Genomic DNA, 13,774 nt, shown 5'->3' with positions numbered 1-13,774 from the left:
CCTATTCAGGCCAGTGAGTAATGCAGCAGTGTCTGGATTTCTCTCCCACACACATGGAGTCATTGAGCAGAAACTTAGCTAGTAGGCTGAGCAAGGGAAAAAAAAAAAAAAAAAAAAAAAAAAAAAAAAAAAAAAGTCCTGTTTGGTTAATGTGATGCTTTGCAATCAGGTCAGCAACACTTCTAGGGCTGTTCTACCAACTACTCCCCGCTGGTATCATGGCTTTACAAAGCCTGTCTGGAAGCAGCAAATAATTGCCAGCAGGCAACAGAGAATTTTAAGAAAAAGAGAGGAGAGAAAACATGAAATAAGGTACCTGCCTGTTCTGCCCAAGAGGCAGCTCAGAGCCCTACAGCATGTGGTGCTCTGGGAAGAGGAATTCAGGGGAAGCCTCTGGAGCAATGCTCCTGGGCAAGTTGCAGAGTGTTGCTGAGCAAGTCCAGCCTCATTCACAAGGTAGCCATCTCTGGCTCGGCTTGTCCTTTGATTAATTTCAGGTTTTACTTTTTAACCTTTAAGTATACAGAATATGCTCACCAACCCAAGTGTTGTTTTTATCAAAGCCAAGTCAACAGTGGAAAGGGAGCCTGGCAAGAACTCTAGATCCAGATATGCACTTTATATAGATGAGAGAAATATGCAGCCATAACGCCTTTATTCTACATCTGGAACTCTCTCCTTTCTAAGTCAGTGGTTGTTTCATTCTGGAAGCATCTCTAACATGTACACAAAGGGCCTGTATGAACTCAAGGTGCTTTTTCATGCTATATACAGAGTGCACTGTCAAAACCGGAGATGAACATTTCACCAGATTTTGTAGTTTGCATTGTTGCTTTCCATCAGCTCAGCGTTTCGTGCTATTCCCTGGCTAATTAGAGCCAACAAATGACTGAGTTTTACTCAGTATATTTGAGAAAAGATGCATCTGATGTGCTTGAGATATGGCACAACTGCAAGACACAGGGAGGAGCAAGACCACTGGGAAGTACTTTACTAATAGAGAACTCTTTCAGTGGTGTTGGTGGGGGAGAAGTCCCTCACATGCCAGGGCAGCCAGGGTATATTATGTTGCATAAGCAAGTCTGACTGGCTTCTCCCAGCTAAAGCGGTGTTCTATCCCAGTGCTGTCAGGAGGTGTTATTTCTAGAGCCCTGAGCCTGTTGGTTACCCATTTGTGTTTCACACATATCCTGCCTCTTTAAATGGACAAGCTTATTTCCAAGCAGACTGAGTCTCATTAACTACATAATGTGGAAAAGAAACAAGCATTTATAATTTACTCATAGCTGAAAAAACAATTGTAAACTCTTAAGCATTCAGCATTACAGTTTGGTTTGGGTTATGTTACATGACGGTATAAGTTTTAGAAAAAAATTCAATTGTAATGCCTCTTTGAGTTGCGTTATCTGAGCGTTTGAGAGCATTAGAGATCCCCCCTCCCCAACCCCAGATGGCAACCAACTATAGCAAACTGATTTTCTGATGTATTTACTGCCAAAATGAGGACTGAGCTGTGTTACACACATTACTTTCTGTACTACACTGACTTATTTGCAGGCCAGACTTAATGTGGATACCATTGCAAGCTGCAAAATGGTTTAGCCAACATTTTACTACTAATCTTGTAGTAGAAATACCATAAATGGGATCATTTTCTTTGATGTATCTTAATTATATTAGACTTTCCTTCAACTAATTACTACCTTATTTACTTAGAGGTAATAGCTCATAGCCAAGAAACCATGCATTAAAAAAAATAAAAAATAAAAATTCTTATTGGTGTCTTATTTCTCATTCAAAAACATTAAGGCACATTTCTTCCTACCCACTGTCCTGATTCCCTCTGTGCACATCACAGTTTAACTACTAGCTGCCCTGCTGCCTCCCAGTTCTGGGGTTATGCACAAATTATCATGAAACATTTATCAAAAACCTCAGATGTACCTGTCTGGGTTCAGCTTCTGTTCAAAATGAGCTGCAGATCAGAGGGATGTTCCGTGTGTTGCATTAACTTTTCATTAAATCTGGGCACAAGCCGTCTCTACTAGAATTTTCCTTAATGAACAACCTCACTATTCACTACCAGCCAACTTTTCCACTCTGAACTCTACTCTGTGGAAACTGTTCCACAGGGCACATCGTATAGTAGCTGGCAAAGGAATAGTGGATTTCTTTCCCTCTCTTTCCTTCTGGTGAAAGACAAAGCCATGCAAATGTGAGCAGCATGGAAAGCGGACTTGTTGCTCTGGGATGTGACCCAAGGAAAACTGGATTAATTCAAATTTGTATCTGTTATAAAAGGAAGAGTCTGCAGTTTACCCACAGAGAGGATAAGGCAGAAAGAAAGGGAACTGCTTTTGAACCTGAATTCTTAGGGTGCGTTTAGCTCTTGGGCCTTGCTTTGATTTTGAATTTAAATGAAACTCAAGGCAGTTATTGAGTACTGCGAGGTCTTCCCTCTGCACCCTCGGGAGCAGTCCCATGAGGTGACTTGGTGGCTTCAGCCTGCAGGTGGCACACAGAGAGCACCAAGCCGCGTGGAAAATACACATGGGCACATGCACCATGCATGGAGATACCAGGGGCAGGCAATAATAAAGATAATTTCCTAAATTAGCTATTGAGTCAATGCAGCCTTCACTTTTCACAGTGCAACAATAGCCCTCAGCTGACTTGAAAGACCTGCTCACAAACATGCTTTCCATCAGTGATATGCTTAGGGGCAAAATGAAAAAAGAAAGAAAGGAAGGAAGAAATAATAATAAAAAAAAAAAATGATACATTATTTTAAAATAGGAATATCCTTCTCCAAGTAAGACATACCTAAAAGTCATCATAACTAATGAAGACAATGTACAGAAAGAAAAGTTATTCTCCATCAAAAAATGAGTACATGCAAAAGGAATTAAGCCACTTCTTTTTTGGCATGCATAACATTTAGACATTTGTCACTGCTCAGCATGCAACAACAAATACATGAGTTTGTCTGTATTTTAATTTTTCATTACACCAAAGGGACACAAGAATGTAGCTGATGTTATGGCTAGTTTGGGGACTGAATGTAATTTTATATGGAATTTACCATCTTCTGAAGGTGCAAGCCATAATCTCTGAAAAATATATATATATATATATATTGCTGTATGAAGATAACTTCACAGGGCCACAGCATCAGACCCATAGTGAAAGATGGGCTAGTCAGCAGAAAAGGAGGACAAACTCTTCTGTGTATCAGGCAAGTTAGGCATTGATTCAGCAAGGTCATTAAGCATGTGCAAGTTATGTTCTAAAACTCTTGTTTGACCAGGATGAGAAACAGAGAAGCTTGTCTCATTGGGCTGCCCTAAGTTTAGGCTTTTGAGCTAACATCACACTTTACAGAAGAGGCATTTTTAGGTTATATCAATATTAGCTGTTTCAGAGAACAAAAGTGCTGGCAGCAGTTCCACTGGAAAACCTTTAATAAAAGTAACTGACATGAAAAAAAATTGTCAAGGCTAGTGTAAATGGCATTTTGTTTGGCATAATTTCGCTCTTTGTCATTATTGTGGTCATCAGAAGATAAGGCTTCACAGTGCATTAACGCTTTTATATTAAGCCATATCACTGAAGCAACTGTGCTTTTTTTTGTGTGTGTCTAATGCACAGCAACATAACAAGGTATTGACTGGTGCCTGGAGTTCACTGCTAAGGGTGGAGGAAACCATCACAACAAATAAACTGGCAAACAGCTATTGGTGGCGTTCCTTGCAAGGGGGCATTCAGGGCAGTACCGCCTGGCCACAATTACTGCATTCCACTGACACAACACTAAATATTTAGAATGAGGAAGTTTTCTGGGTCTGTTGCTGAAAATATATTCCCTAGTGACTGGCAGCTTGGTAATGCATGAAATGACTGCAGCTACAAACTCACACAGGGCAATAAGAGAAATAGCATCTGCAACCGAGGAGCATGGGCTGCTGCACCTCCCGCCAGAGGCAGAGGTGGGATGCAATGAATTCCTCTGGGAACATAAATGTTCCCTCTGACAAAGCTCTGGCAGTCACCACAGAAGTTAGTGATACAGATGTTGATGATGTTCATGTTGGGATACAGCCAAATGTACCTATATTGTAACCGATATAACCACACTGATGGTTTGCACAGTTATTTTAGTTATTTTCACATTCTTTTATTTCTACATACTATTACTTCTTTGCATTGGTCTGTACCTACATGCCCTTTGTATGGTATCTCTTGTCAAGGAAGTAAATATTTGGGAACTTAAAAAAAAAAAAAAAAAAAAAAAAAAGGCAGAAGTCAGCGTAAGTGTGGGGAATGTAGAAGAGTATTTCTTGGCAGCAGGAGCATTTATAGCTAGAAAACAGTGGTAGCATGGTAGCATCAGCAAGATCTGAGGATTTCTATTCACCTCGTGCTGCTCCAGATATAAATGTGCATGGTTAGGGGAACAATCCATCAGACCTCAAGCAACAAACCAAAAGAGGACAGCATTTCTCAGGTCTGTGTTTTCATTTCTCTTCTCCTTGGTATTTATATGAGCACGTCTTGCAGTGCCCCATGTGTACCCAGCCCTCTCTCCTGATGTAGCATCTCCTTTAATAATGTAGTCTGTGCAAATTGCAGCCTTACAAACTGCAGCCTCATCACAGTGGCAGAGGCGCAACACAAGCAGGCGCTTTCCCCTTGTAATCCTTTACCATCAAACAAGCCAATAAATAGAAAAATCTTCATTTGCTTTGAGACACCCCATGGCAAGGCAGATCAAGCTGCACTTTTCCTTAGTTACAGCTCTATCTCCCCTCTGCAAGATTAATGAGCAGTGCTGTGAATTGGGGGTATCTGTACTGCCAGGGATCGCTTGCAGCCATTGCCAGCCAAAGTGCAGCAGCACAGCAATAGCTGTTACACTGTTCATCAAAAACAGCAATCTGTGCTGCTTCCCCACCATTAAAATGATTGGTGCAGCGCCCTGGATCAGCCCATGTCAGTGCCTGTCGCCTGATTCATGTATGATGTGGAAGGATGCGCTTCTAGGAAGCCGCTTCTTTTCTTCAGGGCAGACAGGATGATGTGAGATAAAAGGAAAGTTTACTAGGCAGCATTGATTTAATGATGTTAATAAACCACAGCTATTAGTTCAATTACATAAGAGCAGGTTACCCTGCCAGCCCTAATACCAGAAGATGATAAATGCAGATTAATTTCAGCTTCTTTACCTTATTCAGTTCTCCAGATAGGGAATAAAATGCCTGAGTTTATTTTTTGTAAATGGCTCATAGTTTAATTCTAACTTATAAATCCTTTTGGCCAGCAAAGGAAGTTCTTTGGTCTCCTCTTAAGTAGGGCTGAAATTGCCCTCAGCTTGCTGTTATTTGTTGGTTAAGAAGTGAGCCAGTTTGAGAGGTGTTACATTTTGTTTTGTTCTGTTTTGGAGCAGCCAGCTGGGAAGGCACCCAGCTAACTGGGTACCACTCTATTGGTGCAGGGCAGGGTGTGGGGGATCCAGGTGACTTTGTGCCATCGTGGCATCAAGGCACCAAACAGGCAGGATAGTGTCACCAAAGCTAATGTCATGAGTGGTAGCAGAGGCACCAAACAGGACCTGAGCCTCCAAGCCATGTGCTGCAGAGAACCAAACATCCATAGACATGCAGAGCTGGCATGGTCCCCCAGATGTCACCTCATCATCCCACTGTGGGAGCTGCCTGACTCCACAGCCCCACTCTCGAAGCCACATTTACGTGCTCCCAGCAATGAGCAAGGCGAGGCAGCAATGTGTTAGCTCCTGGGCAGGGGGATACTCTGGGACCATGCTCTGCCCCTGCGGTGCTGTGTCATGGCTGTGAAGACATGCCTTTAATTAACTGCTTATAGCTAGCATTGAGCTGAGGGCAAGAGAGAAGAGGGCATCCCATTCTGCCTTGGGTTTCGCTTAATTTCCTGCAGGTATACTTTGCCCCTTGACCCTGTCCCTCAGTCATTAAATAAGGGTCTAAACAACAGTGGCCACCCCAAATTGTAGTGCTGAAAGTAACAGAAGCCCATGTATTGAAAGTGTAGTACTTCTAGACTAAGAACAGACAGGCCATATAAAATGTATTTAAAATAGTCTTTCAGAGTTATTATAATTATCCTATTATAAAGCATATTGCAAAAATAACACCCCTGGATAAGGGTCTTTCAGGCCAAGTTTCATTTCAGAATGAACTCTCACAGCACTTAATATCACTGTGAGGTTGTTAATTATATCTTGGCAGAAACAGGACCTGTATAATTAGGCTGATGTGTTTGACAACCTATTTTTCACAAAAAAAGTTGACCACAAATACTTCTTGATCAACCTAACAACCTTCCTGTTTGAAAACTCATATGAAAATGTGAAATATATAGCCCATCTTGCCTCTCTAGTGGTCTTGGTATGATTTGGCAGGACTTACTGACTAGTTTGAAGCCAATTTGTTAGAATGAGCCAAGAAGTGGTGAAAGAGCGTTAGGTCTTGAGCTGTGAGAAGGCAGTTGATCATGCAGCTTTTCCTATACATTTTTCTTTTCTCATTCTTCTTCTTCCCCATGCCAAACAATCCACTGTGGTGGCTGTGCTCTGGCATTTCAGAACCCTGGATGCCTCTCTAACAGGAGCAGTGTTAGCCAGGAGCCCCCAAAAATAAAATTCCCAGCATTTCAACCACCTTTAGGTCATGAGAGCTTAGATGAGAGGAGGGGTGGTTAGAGACCATCTCCCCCCCACCACGAGTGTTCTATCTCATATGCCAGTGCTCCCTTGCAACATCGCTCCTCAAAGGAGGTGGAAGAAACATAGCTAAGACCTTCAGCAGCTATGAACCTTGGAAGGGTCCTGTATTTTGGAGAACTCAGATATGGTCTCTGTAGGCAGACAGGAAGGACTGTTCTATCACAAGCGAAACAGTGTTTATTTTCAGGGTATCCCATGGTGAGACCATGTTATGTGACTTCTTCAGCCCATCAGTAGCTATACTGGGTCTGGCTGGGATGATGTTAGCTTTCTTTATAGGAGCCCCTATGTAGTGCTCTATTTTGGTAGTGGCTAAAACAATGTTGATAGTACACCAGTGTTTTGGCCATGACTGAACAGCGCTTCCACACTTTGGCCGCAGCAAGTTCTCTAGAGGGAGACAGGAGATCAGGAGAAGGAATAGGCAGGACAGCCATACTCAGCAATAAAGCCTTAGTAGAGGAAAATGAGATTAATTTTTTTGGCTTCTGAGGTGGCTGTTACTTGGAGCATGGCTAGGCATTGGTTTGCTTGTGGGAGCTGAAGAACGATTGTCTTTGTTTTGCCTTTGTTGTTGTTTTTCTTCACCTATTTACCTTCATAATCTCAAACCATGAGTTTTCTTGCTTTTGCTCTTCCTATTCTCTTCCCTTCCCACTGGGAGTAGGGGAGTGGGCGAGCAGCTGTGTAGATGATTGATTGTTGACTTGGGTCAACCCATATCAAGAGAAGGTTAAAACACTGGTAGCTTGAGACTCAGCTGCCCCAAAACAAATCAGTTTCCTTTCTGCCCATCTGTCATTGAACTGCCTCCACCAAGAAGGGCTGTTCATGGCCTGCAATAGTAGGTATTTGGGGGAAAATGAGCAGGAAAGTGGACTGTGGTTTTGTAAAGCTTAATTTAGAAAATCGTAAATAAAGGATGGAATTGGATAGAATGGTAAATATTCCCAAATGTATCAACCACCCTTGCTCACCTTTATTTTCAAAGCATGAGGACAGCCAAATACCCCTCAGATTCAGGCCTTCATTTCACCTTCTTGCAAAAGTTACCTAAGAGAATATCACAGAGTTCATAAATTTTTAAGAAAACAAGACAGTAAACATGGGCGGGGTGACCCACTTTACTCCCAACAGCTGAGTGGAGCTTGATTTTTATGTGCCCAAATTACAGCAATATGCCTTGACTTAAACTCTTCTTACTGAGTTTTAAGCTAAGGGTTGATATTGCACAGCAGGAAGAAGATAAGGTCCTACACAGGGTTGTTTAGAGGGATTGAGCTGGAAGAAGTTGACTCAGTGAGCACAGTCACATGCTTGCATTTGGTCATGAATATTCATCCCTCATGCCCTATGTTCAGCAGAGTCCTCTGGTATGAAACAGACCTTGTCTTCTCCCCATTGTGGAGCCCAGGTACTCTCTTTTTGGGATGAAGGGGTATTTGCTGAATTGGTGAAAGGTTTCAGAGGTTTGGTTTTCTTAATGAAAATTTTAGTTTAGATTATTATATTAAAATAGCATTGGTGGCAGGAAGTATTTCAATTGGAAATATCCAGGAGCCTCTGTTTTCTGCAGAATTATGTTCATTCTATACCTGATACTACAGAAGGGCATATTCTTTCAAGAAAACAACCTGAAATCAAAAGTTAAATTCTTGAAGTGCAGGAAATGCCCTAGAATCATGTTCCAAGGACAATACTTCTGTTTAGTGCAAAATCACTAATACTTTCAAAAGCGGTTACTAACCATCTGCCTCAACAACACCCTAGGCTGAAATGAAACTTGAGATTCAAAACCTCTTTCTCTCATTCCGTTTGATTTGTCAAATAAATGTGGTAAATTGTTTGATAAATGGCTGCTGAAATTTAAACCTCATGTGGAATAGATTGTGCCCTTTTGGCTAAGAGGAAAAAGAAAAGTTGGACTGTATATAGACTGAGGAAGAAGGTCTGGAACATGGTATCCATGGAGAAGCACACAAACAGACTTTTTCTCTTTTTCTGCAAATGAGGTTAGCAATGTTTTTTTTTTGGTTTGGTTGTTTTTTGTTTTAAGATTTATATACCCATAACTACTGTCACTAATAAGCACATATGTTAGTGCAATGCCCAATCATTTCAACCTGATGATAATCACTCCAAGGCTCCTCTACAAAATGATGATAGAATTTGCCTCCTATTATCCTGCAATACTTGGTATATTTTTATTGCACTGGAAACCTTGGCACAAGTGATCTGTCTATGGCTGCATTTACAGCCAACCATTCTTGTTTTCAAGGAGTTGAACATTAAGATGTTTGCTAAGTAGGATGAATTTCCTTACACCTCAATGATATTCAAAATAATCCTTTGGATCATTTGTGCAGTTTCCCCTCCAATTGAAATGGATTCCCTAAGCCTTGTGAAACTGTGGGCTGATTTATTTCAGACTCATTTCTTCCAGAAACCTTTCTACTTCTCAAAAATATTTTTACTATAATACCTACACTAGTATTCTTCACTTGAGCACTCAGAGAGTGAAGTGTCATTATCTTTGGCTTTCCAAGCAGACACAAACTAATACAGAAAAGGAATTCATCTCACTTAACTTCAGCCATGTAGAAGTATCTGGTCTAAGCCTGCTTTATGTAGGCTCCTTCTGTAGTCCTCCTAGAGAAACATCCCTTTAGAATTGATTAATCCTGACTCTAAAAGACACTTCTCTTAGAGGGGGACAGTTTACCCTCTGGAGATACTTTGGCTGGGGTGACATCAGAAGGATGTGAAAGGGCAACAAATAGCGTCTGAGTGACCTAATTTCTTAATCCAGCACCTCTAACTCCCTGTACAAGTACACAAACAAATGAGAACATAAATTGTTCATTCAAACACTATGGGAATGCAATGCAATGACGTTTTATGATTATATGCTGCTTATTTGATCTTATGCATGTTAATTTACATATGGATTTTAATTTTATTGTATTCAGTTATAAATAGTAGCAACAGCACTCAGCAGACTTCACTGCAGTGTTTTCAAGGAGTGACCAAGGAGGGTATGGGTTGAGAATCTAGTATATTTGCTAGAACTATTGTGTGTCCAGAGGCCACTCTACAGCTCACAGATCAATTCTTATTTTGTTCTCTGCATGTACATATTATACTTTACACAAGTATCATGTCCTGGTGAAAGATAAGTGCCTGAGATGTGATAGCTCTTATCTCAATATGCTGTGACTATGTGCACATTTACATGCACAGTAATGTATGCATGATGACTATGAGACCTCTTGATTACTGTCACTGTCTGGATGCTGGAAGCATTTCTTGTGCTCTTATGTTTGTAATTCTGTCTTCAAGCTATGTAGCAATTGCATGCTAACATCTGTTTCTCTGTCTGTTGGTAGTCAAGGAAAGTTGAGTCTTAAAGCAGTCGTGTGCCCAAATTTCCTTCTTTTCTGAAGGAGAAAATTGTATAAGGAGACATATTTTTTAGATGCATGTCTTTGGTGGACTTAGACATGAAAGACTTCTAGGGTTTGGGAAAAGGCTTACAAAATAACATGCTACTGCTACTCAACTACTGTCTTATAGATGCCTGTCTTTCTGAAGCACATATTCAAGTACATACTTTTTCTCTTCATGTTAGTGAGTTAAAAGAAATGAAATTAGAATTTGCCATGTATATCATTGTTCTGTTAGCATTGACATTGGAACTTTCCATCCTCATTTTCGTATTTCTGTTTATATATCAGGAAAGCAGTGACATGTGGAGGCCAGAGAAGCAAACTCGTAAGCAGGGAGGAAAAAGGACTCTTCACAGATCCTGATCTTAGCAGGGGTGTTTTCCAAAGATGAAACTGCCTTCAAAAACAATGTCACTGAACTGGCAGGATCAGCCAACTACACCAGCCAGTGAGTCCACCCTTCCCATCTTCAAACGCTGAGGACCACAGAGCCCAGGGTTGTGCACCTTTGGATTAGTAGAGAAGCTGAAATCATGAAGGACAAGCCCAGCTATGCAATGCAATTAATGGACAAACTCTTATCCTTCACTTGCACTGAGTGACCCCTTACTGAAAGCAGTGGGGCTGCTTGGGAAAAGAGGTAATTGTGCTAAGTGAGTGAAGGGAAAAGCAACTGCTGCAATTTCCAACCCTTTTTACAGTGCAAAAATAACCCTGACTCTACAGTTACATAAATGGATTGCCAGGGGTAAAGGGATTCGTCAGCAAGGATCTGGTGCTGCAGTAGAAAGCTGGAGGACCAAAAGATATAGCCACATACGCTCCTTAGCACCAGTTCCTGTTAAGTAAAACAAGTCCCGTGTGTAAGGGCTGTACTCTGACAAATGGCCTCACTTCCCTAGCCCAGGTCCCACCCTGTGAATAATGGGAGAGTTATAGCAGATATTCCAAGAGCAGCCGAGCAAAGCATGTTTGCTTTCAAAACAGTGTTCCCTATGGATAAGCACTGAGCCTACTTGGCATCTGCATGAGGAAGTTTGCTCTGGTTATGATCTGACTAAACAAAATAATTTGAGGCTTAATGTATGCAAGGCAGAGAGCCTTTTCCTAGTGCTTGTGCAAACTGAAAGGAGAACTGGGCAGCTTCAGGTAAGGTGTGACCACAGCAAGCCTTAGTGGAACCAACACATGATTGATTGCTGTCATTTTAAGAAGGCTGAGTGCTGGTTATCGAAAGTACAGCTTGCAGGGCTGAAAAGGCAGCATATTTTCACTCTGTCCTGTTCAGATAAATGAATGTTGCCAGAATTCAATGGGAGGTGGCTGTTACTGGACCTGTAACCACCTTGTCCAGGAGCACAGAGAGCCATGAATGTAATACTGCATACAGATCTGTACAGACACGAGGTGGAAAGCAAAGAGCTCTTTGTGGACAGCCAACATGATGCCTTTCCTGAGCAAATGAAAAGCAAGAAAGGGAGCACATAATTTTCTTTAGTATCTGTAAGTGAAGCCCTACTATGAGGAAGACTTCCAAGTAAGAACTGAAATTGGAGACCAAGTCTAGCACACATTAATTTGCAAGTAATCACCAGGATACTTTAACCACTAGAGCGTTTGGTTTAAGAATAAGAGAATCACATGCAATACATGTCTGCTAGTATCTGTATAGTAGTAATGTGGGCTGCCTTTGGCTATTATAGCAAGATTTTTCTGCTCATCCATGAAACTAACCCTTTAAAACTCCCAGATCTGAAGACAGTCAGAGAAACTCCTTCTAAGAGCATTCACATAAACATTTGTCTGGAGAAGGACACAAATTTTAATAAGCAGCTGCTAAATGGATCAGTGCTCCTGCCAAAATGGAGGCTACACATGTGTGGATGTCCTGCACAGGGATAAAGTCTAAGTTAAATTCCAAAAAAAAAGAAAAAAAAAGAAAAAAAAAAAGAAGGAAGGAAGGAAGGAAGGAAGGAAGGAAGGAAGGAAGGAAGGAAGAAAGAAAGAAAGAAAGAAAGAAAGAAAGAAAGAAAGAAAGAAAGAAGGCAAAACCTAGGTTCCAGCTTAAGATATGGGAGGTGGAGGTTAAGTCCAAGCTCTGCCAGATCTGAAGGACAGCTTTTTGTTGCTGAGTGATCCAAATCATGATGAGTAAACTTAAAATTTGAGAACTTGGCTGAGATGAAGCATTATCTCACAGCTGGGTAGAGAACCGCTCTCTTAGAAAGTGTAGGAATGCAATTCTGAAACATTTTCCTTCCTGAAAGTGTTACAACTAGCTCTAGTCTGCATTTAAAATGCAACTATGTGTGTCAAGCTACCCAGCTGACTTGCTGTGTCTCCATAGGGAAGGTAAGGCTTCTGTGTTAAACTGCTTCTTGTAATGTGTCTGAGGAGTCTGAATCCATAAAGTCACTGAAGCCACCCTAGCCCACAAAGAAAAACAGGGGAAGTCCCTCAGGACCTGTATCAGTATCACAAAGACAAGGTATCTGTGGTTTAAATTTGTAAAAATCACGATACTTTAATAAACAGATTTTATTATTTTTTCTTTATAGCAGAAAAAGAAACTACAGAGGAATGAGATACAGTGGAGTTCTTCACTTACTAGAGAGGAGAGTGGAAGCAGAGGTCCAGGTGTCCAACAAAAAACACCAATAGAGAAGTTGTAGGCTTCAGAGCAAGAAGGCTGTGTCACTGATTAAAGCATCAGAGCTGCCAAAGGAGACTGTGAACAGCTCTCAGCAAAAGAAATCAGAAGCAGAGCAGCAGGTGACAATGAAACAGCTGGGGGTGCCCAAGGCCTTGGTTAAAGGAAATGATCCAGCACTGTTCATGAACTCCAAAAGAGCCAGAGAGGCATGAGATGAAGATGCAGAGATCGTTGAGGATAAACTCTAAAGAACAGAAGATGGTCAGGCATCAAGGCAGGAGGAATTAGGCTGAGCAGCTGAAGAAGGAGTGGATGGCGACCAAGAGAAAACAGAAAGGAGGGCAGGTCAAAGGAAATCTTGTTGGCAGATGAAGAGCAGGACACAATCAAAACCAGCACTGAGCTGCTTTGCCAGAGTACTGCAAACCAAAAGGGTTGTTTCAAGACAGGACTCTTGACAGGCAGTGTTGTAATTCCAGTTAGTCAACCGCCCCAGCTGCTGGTAAGTGGCTGCCAGGCACAACGTCAGAGTGTGCAGCAATGAGCTGAGTTCATGTCACTAAAATCAAATAAAATCTGATTTTATTACAGGGGCTGATTCATTATAATACTTTTTTTTCATGAAACAGCAAATATTATATGTCAGTTCTTTGGCATTTATAATCATAAGTGGAGCCTGAGGAAGCATAAGAGGAAGGCAGGGAAAGCAAGGTTTTACTGGCTGGAAAAGTGGCTACAGCCAGGTGGATCATGCCAATTGTCCCATGTAATTACTAAAAGTCTTTTATCACATCCCATCTTAAAAGTAGTTGTACAGAGAAATTAAATGACATGTATACTGCCTTACTGCCTTTCTATCTCAACACTTCTGTAGGCAGCCTTTCTTAGGAATATGACAGACAGAAAGAAAAATAA

The 13,774-nt window shown here is 41.3% G+C and overlaps 1 long non-coding RNA gene across 1 annotated transcript; it reads left to right on the top strand.

The window, feature by feature from the left end:
* Positions 1–4,393: 4,393 nt before the first annotated feature.
* Positions 4,394–13,449, top strand: LOC118166761. Its single transcript, XR_004750731.1, has 3 exons — positions 4,394–4,504; positions 10,495–10,654; positions 12,765–13,449. It is a non-coding gene; the product is annotated as an uncharacterized LOC118166761 (long non-coding RNA).
* Positions 13,450–13,774: the final 325 nt, after the last annotated feature.

Source organism: Oxyura jamaicensis, chromosome 1 (genome assembly GCF_011077185.1).
Source record: "Oxyura jamaicensis isolate SHBP4307 breed ruddy duck chromosome 1, BPBGC_Ojam_1.0, whole genome shotgun sequence".
In the NCBI taxonomy this organism is placed as follows: domain Eukaryota; kingdom Metazoa; phylum Chordata; class Aves; order Anseriformes; family Anatidae; genus Oxyura; species Oxyura jamaicensis.
This window is presented reverse-complemented; position numbering and strand designations above follow the sequence as displayed.